The sequence below is a fragment of the Moschus berezovskii genome, chromosome 17 (assembly GCF_049115385.1).
Source record: "Moschus berezovskii isolate FMDL1 chromosome 17, NW_MosBer_1.0, whole genome shotgun sequence".
Lineage (NCBI taxonomy): Eukaryota > Metazoa > Chordata > Mammalia > Artiodactyla > Moschidae > Moschus > Moschus berezovskii.
In genome coordinates, this window is record NC_142476.1 from 20,990,598 (window position 1) to 21,004,481 (window position 13,884).

Here is a 13,884-nt window from a genome sequence, read left to right on the forward strand (position 1 = left end):
GTCCATCACCAACACCTAGAGCTCGCTCAAACTCACATCCATCGAGTCAGTGATGCCATCTGACCATCTCATCCTCTGTTGTCCCCTGCTTCTCCCGCCTTCAATCTTTCCCAACATCAGGGTCTTTTCCAAGGAGTCACTTCTTCGCATCAGGTGGCCAAAGTATTGGAGCTTCAGCATCAGTGTTTCCAATGAATATTTAGGGATGATTTTGTTTAGGATTGACTGGTTTGATCTCCTTGCAGTCCGAGGGACTCTCAAGAGTCTTCTCCAACACCACAGTTCAAAAGCATCAGTTCTTCAGTGCTCAGCTTTCTTTGTACTCCAACTCTCACATCCATACATGACTACTGGAAAAACAATAACTTTGACTAGATGGACCTTTGTTGGCAAAGTAGTGTCTCTGCTTTTTAATATGCTGTCTCGGTTGGTCATAACTTTTCTTCCAAGGAGCAAGCGTCTTTTAATTTCATGGCTACAGTCACCGTCTGCAGTGATTTTGGAGTCCAAGAAAATAAAGCCTGTCACTGTTGCAATGCTTCCCCATCTATTTACCATGAAGTGATGGGACTGGATGCCATGATCTTAGTTGTTTGAATGTTGAATTTTAAGCCAGGTTTTTCACTCTCCTCTTTCACCTTCATCAAGAGGCTCTTTAGTTCCTCTTTACTTTCTGCCATAAGGGTGGTGTCATCTGCATATCTGAGGTTAATGATATTTTTCCTGGCAATCGACTCTGGCCCGACATTTCGCGTGATGTCCTCTGTATATAAGGTAAATAAGCAGGGTGACAATATACAGTCTTGATGCAATCTGGAACAGTCCATTGTTCCATGTCCGGTTCTAACTGTTGCTTCTTGACCTGCATACAGATTTCTCAGGAGGCAGGTCAGGTGGTCTGGTATTCCTATCTCTTGAAAAATTTTCCACAGTTTGTTGTGATCCACACAGTCAAAGGCTTTGGCATAGTCAATAAAGCAGAAGTAGATGTTTTTCTGGACCTCTCTTGCTTTTTCTATGATCCAGTGGATCCAGGGCCATCATCATATCGTAGGACAACAGAACACACAATGTATTCAATACTCTCTAGGAAGCCAGAGATGAGCATAGTGTGCTTAAAAAATACTCTCATCAAATGTATTTAACATTTATATATATATATATAAAAGTGCTTAAAGTATGTGGGGCTGGTAAATTTTCAGGTGTCCAGAAAATTCACCTGCCACAACTTCTCAATGATTGGATTAGCTGAATTTTCACTCTACTTTTTATATATTTGTCAGAGAACTTAGAACTATGCTGAGCACATCATGGGGGCTTACCAGGCCCTGTTTACTGATTAATAATTCATGTAGTGTTGGGATATGTTTTTTTTGTTTGTTTGTTTCCCATTTTCAGCCCTCCTATGCATTCACTGAGGCAAGGGGCAGGAATTATCTTCTCTTTGATCATCTCCAGCCTCCCCTGCCAACCCCCATCAACCTGTCCTTCTTTCTGTATTTCAGGTTTTCAGCATCAATAATAACAATTACGTTAATGAAATTAGCAGGTTACATGTGTTGACAGAAGGCTTTGTATTGATACACCACCTTGTCTTTTTCCTCCCTTAAGTCCCACGAGGTAGGATGATTTTGGTTCTCAGGTGCAGAAGGTGAGAGTCAGAGAAGTCAAGTAATTTGCTTCAGGCCACCCAGCTCCTAAGGAGCCCCCGTCACATCTGAACTCTTCACCTGCATGCAGTCCCAGGTCCTGCCCAGAGGGGGTGCTCGAGCACAGCCACCGCCTGCCCCCCCACCCCCCCACCCCCGCCCCAGGTTCTAACACCAGGGGCCCAAATCTGGGGTGAAACCGAGGCCTTAGGCTTTCCCTGGTCTAGAGACACCTCTGTGGAAGAGCGGGGAGTCGAGTTCCCTTTCCACTTGTTGAGCCTCGCAGGGGACTGGGGGGACAGGAACGCAGCCCCAGGAGGAGGGCACCCTGCGTGTCACAGCTGGCCGCCAGCCCCAGGCGAGCATGTTGCCAGGACTCACCTCCCCAGGACCTGGCAGGGGGCAGGAGGGACCCCTGCCCCGCTGGTCCTCCCACCCTCTCCCTGACCCTGTCTCTGGGATCCCATCGAAAGGCGCTCTCATCTCCCACGTGTCTCCTCAGTTTTCCATTTGATTTTTTATTTTTATTTCATGCTAATGCTTTTTTTTTTTGAAGTGTAAAACAGATTCAATTATTCTGGCAATTAGCCCGTAGATAAGTACGATAACCCCTATGTTTGGAAATACCCACTTGGGGCAGTCTGGGCCTCTCCACTCCCTTTTCCTCCTAACCCTGTCAGAGTCCTGTTCTGGGAAAGCACCGAGAGCCTCCCCATCCCTGAACCTTCTTCCTTCCATCCTCTCACACATGCATGGAGCCTGGCAGGGACAGGGAGCCAGGCAGATTCTGGATTTTGAACCTGAACTGCCATTTCCATGACCCTGCGTGAGCTACTGAACAGCTTTAGCTTTCGTTTTCCTTATCTCTAAAAGGGAAACTGGAACTTCTCGCTCCCACAGGAAGACAACAGAAGCCTCCCCTCCCCCACCTGTACTTGAAGTGCCTGGCAGGAGGAAAGTTTGTAATGGATCCTACTGTGGCCCATTTCTTCCAGGAAGTCTTCCTCGATTGTCCCAGTTTTGGCAGAGAGAGCTAACTCCCAACCTCATCTCTACTCCCCCCTTTTTACTTACTAACAAAACCCCAAGTTTATTTGGGGGAGCAAAGTGCCCAGCTAAGAAACTACGTTTCCCAGCTGAAAAAAAATGTTTTGAAGCGATGGTGTGCGTGGGACACAAGTATGGCCGAGGAGAGGTATTGGGTTGGCCAGAAACTTCCTTCAGTTTTAAAGTAAAAATAAAAGACACATTTTTTTTTCTTTTTCACCAAGAACTTTATTGAACAATGTATTCACCATTTTGTTCCACTACTTTCTGCCATTTTTCAGGCAGTTTCATAATTCCATCTTCCCAAAACATTTTATTTTTTTATGAGGAACAAACTGTTCTAGGTGCCTTTTACAATCTTCCAGGGGGATTGAAATTTTTTCCATTAAGAGAATTTTGTAAATACCAAAATAAATGTAATATCCGAGGGTGCAATGGCTGGTAAATACAGGGGATGAATCAGAACTTCCCAGCCAAGATGTGACATTTTTTGCCTGGTCATCAAAGAAACGTGCGGCCTTGTATTATCCTGGTGGAAGATTGTTTTCTGTTGACTAATTCTGGACGCTTGTCATCGAGTGCTGCTTTCAGTTGGTCTAATCGGGAGTGGCACTTGTCGGGATCAATCATTTGGTTTTCCAGAAGGAGCTCATAATAGAGGACTCCCTTCCAGTCCCACCACATACACACATCACCTTCACTGGAGGAAGACCAGACTCAGGTGTGGTTGGTAGTGGTTCATTTCACTTGCCTCATGATCTCTTCTGTTCCACATTATTATACAGTATCCACTTTTCATCGCCCATCACAATTTGTTTTAAAAATGGAATGTTTTTGTTACATTTAAGTAGAGAATTGCATATGGAGACACAATCAAGAAGCTTTTCTTCGCTTATGTTGACTGCAAATATTAAAGCAATTAGCATAACCAAGCTGGTGTAAATGATTTTCAGTGCTTGATTTGTATATTCTGACTATGTTCACTATCTCTCTCATAGTGTATTGCGGTTCACTGCTCGCAACTAATGCCTCGATTTGATCACTATCAGCTCCAGCGGGTCTACCAGACTGTGGAGCATCATCCAGCAAGAAAACTTCAGCACGAAAGCTTGCAAATCACTTTTGACACTTTTGATGAGTTACAGTACATTCTCCATGCACTGAACACATTTTTTGCATTTCCACTGCATTTTTACCTTTCTTGAAGTAATAAAGATAATATGCAAAAAATGTTGTTTTTCTTCCATCTTCAGTATTAAAATGGCTACACAAAAGTTGACCAATGTTGATTTTTTTAAATGCATGCTAATATGAAAGCTATCACAATATAGTGTAACAAAATTGTTTCAAATGAAGTTCAGTTCAGTTCAGTCTCTCAGTCTTGTCTGACTCTTTGCGACCCCATGAATCACAGCACTCCAGGCCTCCCTGTCCATCACCAACTCCCAGAGTTCACTCAAACTCATGTCCATCGAGTCGGTGATGCCATCCAGCCATCTCATTCTCTGTTGTCCCCTTCTCCTCCCACCCCCAATCCTTCCCAGCATCAGAGTCTTTTCCAGTGAGTCAACTCGTCGCATGAGGTGGCCAAAGTATTGGAGTGTCAGCTTTAGCATCAGTCCTTCCAGTGAACACCCAGGATTGATCTCCCCTAGAATGGACTGGTTGGATCTCCTTGCAGTCCAAGGGACTCTCAAGAGTCTTCTCCAGCACCACAGTTCAAAAGCATCAATTCTTCGACGCTCAGCTTTCTTCACAGTCCAACTCTCACATCCATACATGAAGTTAAAGAAAACTAAATGCTACTAGAGCCATCTTACCAAAAAAAAAAAAGAACTTTTTGGGCAGTCCAATAAGTAAAAGTTGCTTGAAGGGGCTCTAAGAAAGCTCTTTAAAGGAAGTTGACTCAACGGTGCCACTTTGCCCCTTGCCCTCGTTCTCCTTTCTCTTGTCTGGAGTGAGTATGATAGCTGGAGCCACAGTGACCATGTTATGACTATACAGCAACCTTGAAGATGGAAATCACATCTTATGGCAGAGCAGAAGAGCAGAAAGAGCCTGGGCCATGGAGGGCATGGTCCACAAGACTTCAGGATTTATGTTACATGAGGGCAGAAGAAGCCAGGTATTTAGGATTTCTATTACCTGTAACCCAACATGGTCCCCATAGATATGTGGCTTGGTGACCTTGCTCTCTTCTCTGAGCTCCAGTCACACACACGGTCACAACTATATTCAGAGAGATTTTTGGTTATAAGCAAAATAGCCTACCAATCTAGATTTTTTTGAAGCCCCATTATATGAGGAGTATAAAGTTTCTTATTCATCTTGGGTATCAGCACCCCAAAGCTAATGAGATCTTTCACCTGGTCCTTATCTTATTGGAGGAATGAAAGACAGTTGGATGCTGATTGCAAAGCAAACACTGTTCACAGGACTGTTGTTTAGTTGTTGCTGGTCAGTTACTAAGAGTCATGTCCCACTCTTTTGTGACCCCATGGACAATAGTCCGGCCAGGCTCCTCTGTCCATGGGATTTCCCAGGCGGGAATACTGGAGTAGGTTGCCATTTCCTCCTCCAGGGAATCTTCCCGGACCAGAAATCAAACCCGCATCTCCAGCACTGGCAGGCAGATTCTTTACCACGGAGCCACCAGGAAAGCCCTTGCAGGACTGTAGAATCTGTTGAATCAAAGGCAGAATGACAGGGAATGAATGAGCAGAAGCCTGCAGGTCTCCAACCTGCCTGTGGGGTTTGGGGAAAACTTGGTGCCTCCTGATTATATGAGTGTGACTTCTAGACCATGCAGAAGTAATGAGTCCTACCTTGGGCAGCATAAGTATTTTTTCATATGTCCACATTCTGCATCCCCAATGACTTCAAGTTTGCAATTAAATTTAAAGGCATTTATGCACTCCCACATGCAAGTTTCTGTGCTAAGTGCTACAGGAACTCGGAGATGAATAAGAGCCTAGCTTTGCCCTCAGGCAGTTGGCAGTCGAGTTTGAGGGATAGCAAAAGGATATATGATTCTCACATGAATGCAGGAGGCTGTTTAAAGGCAATTGTACAAGTTGAGAAGGAAGAGGGAAGGAGAGGAGAAGACCGAGACCTTGAAAGGAAAATGCCTCTGAGCTGGGCTTTGGAAAACGGATAGCATTTCAGCGGGAAGCAGAGTGGGGAGGGCTTGCCCAGCCTGAAGGAGCAGCAGGGATAAAATGCAGAAAGGTCACGGGGTGTGGGGTGAGTTCAAAATGGCCACAATCTAGCAGGGCTACAGAGCCGGGAGCCTGAGGAGGTGAAACGTGGGTGCTGAGTGTGGGAGAGAAAGCTATGATTGAGTTAAAAAATAAAACGATGACACAGCACACAGTGTGTGTGTAATATGTGCCATCCACAGTTCTAAGTGCTTTCTGTAGATTAATTCACAACCTCTCTCGAAGGTGAGGACTATTGCTTTGCCCATTTCACTGGTCAGAAAACTGAGCTTTCACCAAGAACAAGTTTGTTTGCTCAAAGTCAGATCTCTGAGAAGAGCAAGGATTGAACCCAGTTTGGCTCCAAGGTCTACTCTCTTAGGCGCTAAGCTGTCGTGTGGTACGGTGCTTAGTCACTCAGTCATATCTGATTCTTTGCGACCCCATGGACTGCAGCCCTCCAGGCTCCTCTGTCCACGGGAATTCTCCAGCAAGAATACTGGAGTGGGTTACCATGCCCTTCTACAGGGGATCTTCCCAACCTAGGAATTGAACCCAGGTCTCCTGCATTGCAGGCAGATTCTTTACCACCTGAGCCACTAGGGAAGCTGTCATAGGAAGGGTCAGACCATGGGTGGGGTGGCAGTGTTAAATGCCCCCTAAGGGTTGTGGCTTTTCTTGCACAGTGAACGCTGGCCTCCCTTGGAGAAGCCAACAAGAAGTCATCAGAAATAGACTGCTGACTTTGATGCATCCCCCGGGGCCTCCCTGAGGAAGGGCTGGAGCAGTGATAGAGTCAAGTCAGGATCCCACTAGGAGACCAGAGGTCAGGTGAGAACTACTTCAGGGACTGGCCTGGGGCAGGGCCAGGTGGTTAGAGTATCTCTGCAGAAACACGCCAGGGCTCGAGCTTGTGAAGCTCTGAGTATATGTGATGTTAACTGATTAGTACTCAGGGAGCAAGAGGAAGACTTTAAAGAGAGGAGGAAAGGGGTGGAGGAGCCTGGGAGGAGAAGAAAGCCTGTTCAGATTTGATCTTCAGAGATGTCACCTGTATGTGGCATGATGTATGGGCAGGTGTCTACTTTGCAGTATTTTCTGTAGCAAAGGCCTGGAACTAGGCTGAAAGTCCACCAACAGGACAGTGTTTGAATATGTTACGGTTTATCTGAACATTGAAATACTATATTTTTGTATTGCGTGTGAGGTAACGTGGTTTACACGTTTCTAAATGTTTGGAAAAAATGGAGAATAATATTTTGTGATAATGTTAAAATTACATGGTATTCAAATTTCAGGGTCCATAAATGAAGCTTCACTGGAACACAGCCACGTTTATTCATTTCTGTGTCATCTGTGTCTGCTTTCCCACCAATGGCAGAGTTGAAAGAGGCCCTATGACCTGCAAAGCCAAAGATATTTTACTATCCGATCTTTTAGAGAAAAAGTTTGCTAACCTGACATTGGTCTCTGGAAAGTTGCACAAGAGACAACCACAGTGACTGCCCCAGGGAGGGGACGTCCAAAGGGCAGAGTTAGAAAGGAGGCTTCTTGCAGTATGATGTTTGTAGTTTCTGAATTTTGAGTCATGTGAATGTTTAACCTATCTTAAAGCTTTTAATTTGAAATTTAAAAGAGGAAAAAAGGATGCTTCCCATCCAGAAGGAAGAGAAGGAAGAAATGGTACCCAGATTCGAGCCCTTTGGGGATGGGTCTGGGTGAGGTCATGGGCCTCCAGCCAGGAGACATTGCCAAGTGAGTTTGGTCTTGGCTTGCTAAACCACCCAGGGCAGCTCCCCTTCCTTGGGGATGAAGGGTCAGTGCTGCTCACCTGCCAAGAGGCCCTGCCACAGAAGGGCCTGGAAGACTGGTCTCCATCTCTTTGCCTGCCGTGAGAACAAAGGAAATGGGCAAGGAAACCCAGGCTGTGGCCTCATCAGTCGCGGATCAACAAGAAGCCAGTGGATTGGGACTGTGCAGGGTGAGAAGGACACAGGGATTCTGGACACCGAGTGCTGGGCCTGCCTAGCCACCCGCTGCCCCCGTGACCTTAGATAAACCATTTCCCTTTGGGGCCCAGCTCCATCTCTGTCAACAGGGGCCTGGACCAGACTGATGGAAATCCAACTGACATTCCCCCGCCCCCTTCGCCCGCTCCCACCTACTTTACCTATTGGGCATCCCTGCAAGACTTTACCAAGGCTCCGGGTTGAAAAAAACAACAGCAAACCAGTCCAAATGATAGCCAGTCTCTCGTAGATGGTCTCTAGGCCGAGGGGTTTCGTCACTCCATAGCTCTGAGGGTCAAGCCACCTCCCCGGATACAATCCCTTCAGGCAGGGAGGTCAAAGGAACACCCTTCAGTCACAGGCTGAGTAGTGGGAACCCCCAGAGTTCTGGGTGATGGCTTTTCTGACAAAGCGGCGTCAGGCAGGAAGTGGCTGCTGGGAGGACGGTGTCAGTGAACACAGTGGAAGGCTCCTCTCAGCAGATCCAGGCAGGTGCCTTAACAGCCCAAGCACTGCAGCCTGCTGGTCCGTCCCTGGGGAGGTCCTGCTAGAGGCAGGGCACCTTCAGTGGAGGTTGCTCCCCCTGAGCAAGGCGTGTGGCTGCATCTTCCTGGCCCTCGTGGTCAGGAACAGCCAGCTCGGAGGCTGGCCAGCATCCTCAGAAAGGACTGGGTCTAGAGCCCACGGTTGCCCTCCAGGCCGGGAAGCCTCTCCTCTCCCTTCTCCCTCTGCCTCCCCGTCATAACTTTGTCCTAAGTTTTGCTCCAAAATTTCCCTCTTGAACACAGAAGCCAACGTGGAGGGGCTCTGACTCCCAAGCTTGAGCTGAGCAACAACAACAAAAATGATCACAACCGATTACAACTTATAGGATAAGAGGAAAAAATAGGAAATAATACGTCTGCAATGATATAGTAAATATCTGAGTAAACAAATAAGGGAAAAGAGACAGCCTTCTTATAGAAAAAATTCTGACTGTTGAACATTCGAAGGCGTGAAGGAAATAGAAAACCACCCCTTGGCAGACACCCACGGTCGTGATTGTTTTAAGCAAGACTCATCAGCGGAAACAAACATTTGCGGATGAAAATAAGATGAGAAACAGGATGTTTACATCATCTCAAAGTAGTTCCCCATGAGATGCCTATTAACTCAAAGGGGAAAAGAATAACTTTACAGTGGAAAAACCTGCAGACCCCAGCTGACTCAGGTGATCAGAATCGACAAGTAACAGCTTATTGGCCTCGTGTGCTGCCTGATATCATGCACTGAGAAGGGCACAGCATCATTTCTGCAGTATTCTTGTCAAAATGCACAAGCTGGGGCTTCCCTGGTGGCTCAGTGGTAAAGAGTTTTGCCTGCTAATGCAGGAGACACGGGTTTGATCCCTGGTCTGGGAAGATCCCACGTGACTCGCAGCAACTGAGCCCATGTGCCACAACTACTGAGCCTGAATACTGCAACTCCTGAAGCCTGTGAACCCTGGGGCAAAGAAGAGAAGCCACTGCAACGAGAAGCCCGCACTCCGCAACTAGAGAGTAGACCCCGCTCTCCACAACTACAGTAAAGCCCGTGCAGTAAAAAGATCCAGCACAACCAAAAACAAAAAATAAATAAATTTGAAAAAAAAAAATGCACAGCCTGAGGACTCAGCAGACAAACTCCCATGGAGGCACATTCTACAAAACCGCTGGCTACCACTCTTCAACAGCATGAAGGCTATGACCGAGTAGGATGAAGGTGATGTCCCAGCTGGAGAGTCTAAGGAAACATGACAGCTGAGTGCTCCAGGTGATCCTGGACTGGCTCCTGGGCCCGATGGGGAACTTGATGAAATCTGAATGAGGTTTGTAGCTAATGCTAATTTCCTGGTTTGGATGACTGTACCGTAAATTTATACAGTGTTAACACGTGTGGAAACTAGGTGAAGGGTATTTGGGAATTCTTTGTACTGTTTTGGCAATGTTTACAGAAGTCTGAAGTTATTCTGAAAAAGTAAAACAGAAACCTTTTCCTCCTTTGGCCGACTTCCCCAGTCACTCCTAGCTGTGCGTATCCAGCTGCTGGACGTGGTGTATGCGTATGAGTGATTTATGTGTCTGCCTCCTTCAAGCCCTGAGTTCTAGGAGGGGGACTATGTCTCATTAATCTTTGTTGGGGCCTCATCTTATAAATCTGATTTGGGTGGGAGCTGACTGGCTATTTCTCATCAAGAAACTCCATCTTCTATCCACTCCCACTGTAAGAAGCACCACAGTCCTTTCAGCTGCGTAGACGCCAAAGTCCTAGGGGTCGTCTTCCACACCTCCCTTTTTCTCTCGCCTCAGGACTAGCAAGTCCTGTTGGAATTCTCCAAAGTTCATCATGAACCAGAGCACTTCTCCCCTCTGCTCCGCCAGTGCTCTCAGCCGGGAGTTCTCATTTCTCCTCTGAACCTCGCTTTCCTAACTGGTCTTCCCTTACCCGATCCTCAAGCTTGTTTTCTACAGAGCAGCTGGAGGGATCTTTTAAAGGGAAAAGTCGGGTCTCACCGTCACTCTATTGAGTGGTTTCCTGTTGCAGTTGGTGTAAAACCCCAATTTCCAGCACGTTCCATAAAGGTTCTATTCTCTCTGCCCTCACTCGCCCTGCTCCAGCCACATGGGCCTTTCCATAGATATGCCGAGTTAGTTCCCATGTCTGGGGTGTGGATCTTCTGCTGCTTTTCCTTCTCAACATTCAGGCTTCAGCCCAGTTGTCACCTCTTCAGATAGACCTAACCCGGTCTGCTAGCTAAATTAATCCTCTTTGGGTGTTAAGCTTGTTGAAAGTGAAAGTGTTAGTCGCTCAGTCCTGTCCAAATCTTTGAGACCGCATGAACTGTAGCCCACCAGGCTCCTCTGTCCATGGGATTCTCCAGGCAAGAGTACTGGAACGGGTTGCCATTTTCCTCCTCCAGGGGATCTTCCGGACCCGGGGGTCGAAGCCAGGTCTTCCATTTCATTATCTTGTTTTATTGCAAGCAGTGATTATTGCACTCTTGACCATCTGAGCCACCAGGGGAGCCTATTAGTTTGTTCAGTTCAGTTCAGTCGCTCCCGGAGTTCACCCAAACTCATGTGCATCGAGTCAGTGATGCCATCCAGCCATCTCATCCTCTGTCGTCCCCTTCTCCTCCTGCCCCCAATCCTTCCCAGCATCAGGGTCTTTTCCAATGAGTCAACTCTTCGCATGAGGTGGCCAAAGTATTGGAGTTAGTTTGTTAGGGGTTCCATTACAAAGCACTACAGGCCAGTGGCTTAAACAGCAGAGATTTACTGTCTCCTATTCTGGAGGCTAGAAGTTTCTTTTTTTTTTCAAATTAATTTATTTTTTATTGGAGGCTAATTATTTTACAATATTATATTGGTTGGTTTTGCCATACATTGACATGAATCCGCCCCGGGTGTACATGAGTTCCCCCTCCCGAACCCCCCTCCCACCTCCCTCCTCCCTTTATCCTCTCTCTGGGTCATCCCTGCACACCAGCCCCAAGCATCCTGTAACATGCATCGACCCTGAAATGGCGATTCGTTTCACATATGACAACATACATGTTTCAATGCCATTCTCCCAAATCATCCTACCCTCACCCTCTCCCAGAGTCCCAAAAACTGTTCTATACATCTGTGTCTCTTTTGCTGTCTCATATACAGGGTTATCATTTCCATCTTTCTAAATTCCATATATATGCGTTAGCAAGGCTAGAAGTTTCTAAGATCAAGGTGCCGGCCGGGTCGGTTCCTTCTGAGGGCTCTGAGGAGAACGTGCTCCATGCTTTCTCCAAGCTTCCAGAGGATGGGGCCATCTTCGGTGTTCTCGACTTTGGTGTTCTCGACTCTGAGCTCTCTTCCACATGGCATGCTCCCGGCGTGCCTGTCTCCACATTTTCCCTTTTATAAGGATACCAGTCATATTGGATTAGAGCCTACCCTAATGATCTCTTTTTAACTCAATTACCTCCATAGAGACTCTACCTCCAAACAAGGTCATGCTCTGGGGCTTAGGACTTCAACAGCTTTTGGGGGCGCACAGCTCGGCGCATAAGCACTCCGTTGCCTTGTCTTCTCTTGGTGAGCCCCTTTACGACCATCTTAGTTATCTCATTTGTTTGTGGTCATTGTCCAAGTCCCTCCATCACCGCATAAGCCACGTGAGGGCAAGGGTCTACCCCAGTTTCGGTGTTTGGTCCTTTTCCAGCCTTGCAGAGGGACACTAGCTCCTATTTCCACAGCATGCCACCCCATCAAGTGGTTTCCTGTTACAGCTACTGTAAAACCCCAATTTCTAGCATGTTCCATGAAGGTTCTGGATCCGACCGTTGGCTTCTCCCAGATAAAAGGAACAGACTTACCCTCATTCCTTTTCATAAGCAAACGATGTGCTTGCTACACTTTCATCACTTAGCTCAAAGACAAGTCAAAGATCTATCTGCAGCATCAATACCTAGATCCAGCCACGAATCTCAAAGGCCCCAGAAGTGCTCTCCCCACACCCAGGTTTCCTGCCCTCTGTCCAGTGAAGCTTAGCCTGAGGGCTGTGGAACTAGATGGCTTGGCTCTACCACTTAAGCTGAGACCTGGGTGATATATCACTTACCCACACTTTGCCTCAGTTTCTCCAACTGTAAAATGGAGAGAATTTTTTTTTTTTTAACTGGAGACAATTTTACGAGTACCTCCCTAGTAAGCTGTTGTATAAAATGAGATCCATACGTGACGAACAGAATGTTTGACCATTCGGAAGTGCTTTATGCTAATCCAGGTCTTGTCTTTTAGACTGGTCTGAGGTCTTTGGAAGTCCCTGGTGAACAAAGGGACCAGAGCCCAGGAAGCCTCCGCAGTCAACTAGGCACACAGAGGCTCCAGGTTACTGCTCAGTCTCCGCCTTCAGAATCCCCATCTGCCCCCAAGATAGCAAGCCAGCACTGGGGAGACTTTGACCATAAGATGCTGGGGGGGCCTTGGAGTTTCACTGGTAACTGGCTGATTGAGGAGAAGGAAAAGGAGGATCTGACTCCTCAGAGTCTTTCTGAGCACCCCATGTGAGGTATGCAGCTTCCAGATGACTCAGTAGGGTCAGTTTCCTTGGAATCGGCCACTCTGGCTGGAAACTGATCGTGTGGCAACAGCCCCACTCAGCCACCCCCAGAAAAGCTGACCTACCACTCAAGTGACTTCCTGATTTGGCCACTATATATAGCCATATGGGTAGACCTTTCTATATGTGTGCACTTAGAAACCAGTGAGCCTAAAAATACCCTGCCCCATAGCTCATTTCTTTGTTTTCTGTAGGTTCCTTGTTCTAATTTTACAGCTCAGGAGACTGGAAATTGCTCTCAGAATGGAGTGATCTCCGTGGGTGGCAGGAGGGCCAGAGGACAGGCTCTGTCTGAGAGCTGAGGGTATCCATTCTCAGCCCAGCTCTAAAGCCAGTGTGCTGTGATGTTTGGAATGTCCGCCTCCTTGCTAGAGCTCAGTGTTCTTCAACTGAAGGAAGACCTGAACTTGACGGTCTAAGGTGTTTCCTTGCTCTTCCTTTCATTGGCTAAGTGCAAAAGCTGATGCAGACACATCAGAATAATTGATTCCTGTTCATTCACTCAGTTGACAAGTATTTGTTGAGCACTTAACTGTGTGTGTGATAAAAGCCTCCAACCTTAGGGACTTGAATTCCCATTCGTTCTCAGTCGTGCTCAGTCTCCTCTGACTCTGAGATCCCCTGGACTATAGTCCTCCAGGCTTCTCTGTCCATGGGATTTTCCAGGCAAGAATACTGGAGTGCATTGCCATTTCCTTCTCCAGGGGATCTTCCCAACCCAGGGATCAAACCCGTGTCTCTTTAACACTGATTACCCAGTAGGGGTGACAAACAGTAAACCAAATAAATAAAGACTATATGGCTTCCCCACTGGTCCAGTGGTTAAGACTCCACCTTCTAATGCAGGAGGTGAGAGTTCGATCC

At 47.0% G+C, this 13,884-nt stretch overlaps 1 long non-coding RNA gene across 2 annotated transcripts in view; it reads left to right on the forward strand.

Moving 5' to 3' along the window:
• The first annotated feature begins 8,996 nt into the window (after positions 1–8,996).
• Positions 8,997–13,884, forward strand: part of LOC148775086 (uncharacterized) — a 32,049-nt gene continuing 27,161 nt past the window's right edge. For both annotated transcript variants that reach the window (XR_016039580.1, XR_016039581.1), the window contains exon 1: positions 8,997–9,748. This is a non-coding gene — a long non-coding RNA (uncharacterized LOC148775086). The remainder of the gene's footprint in view (positions 9,749–13,884) is intronic.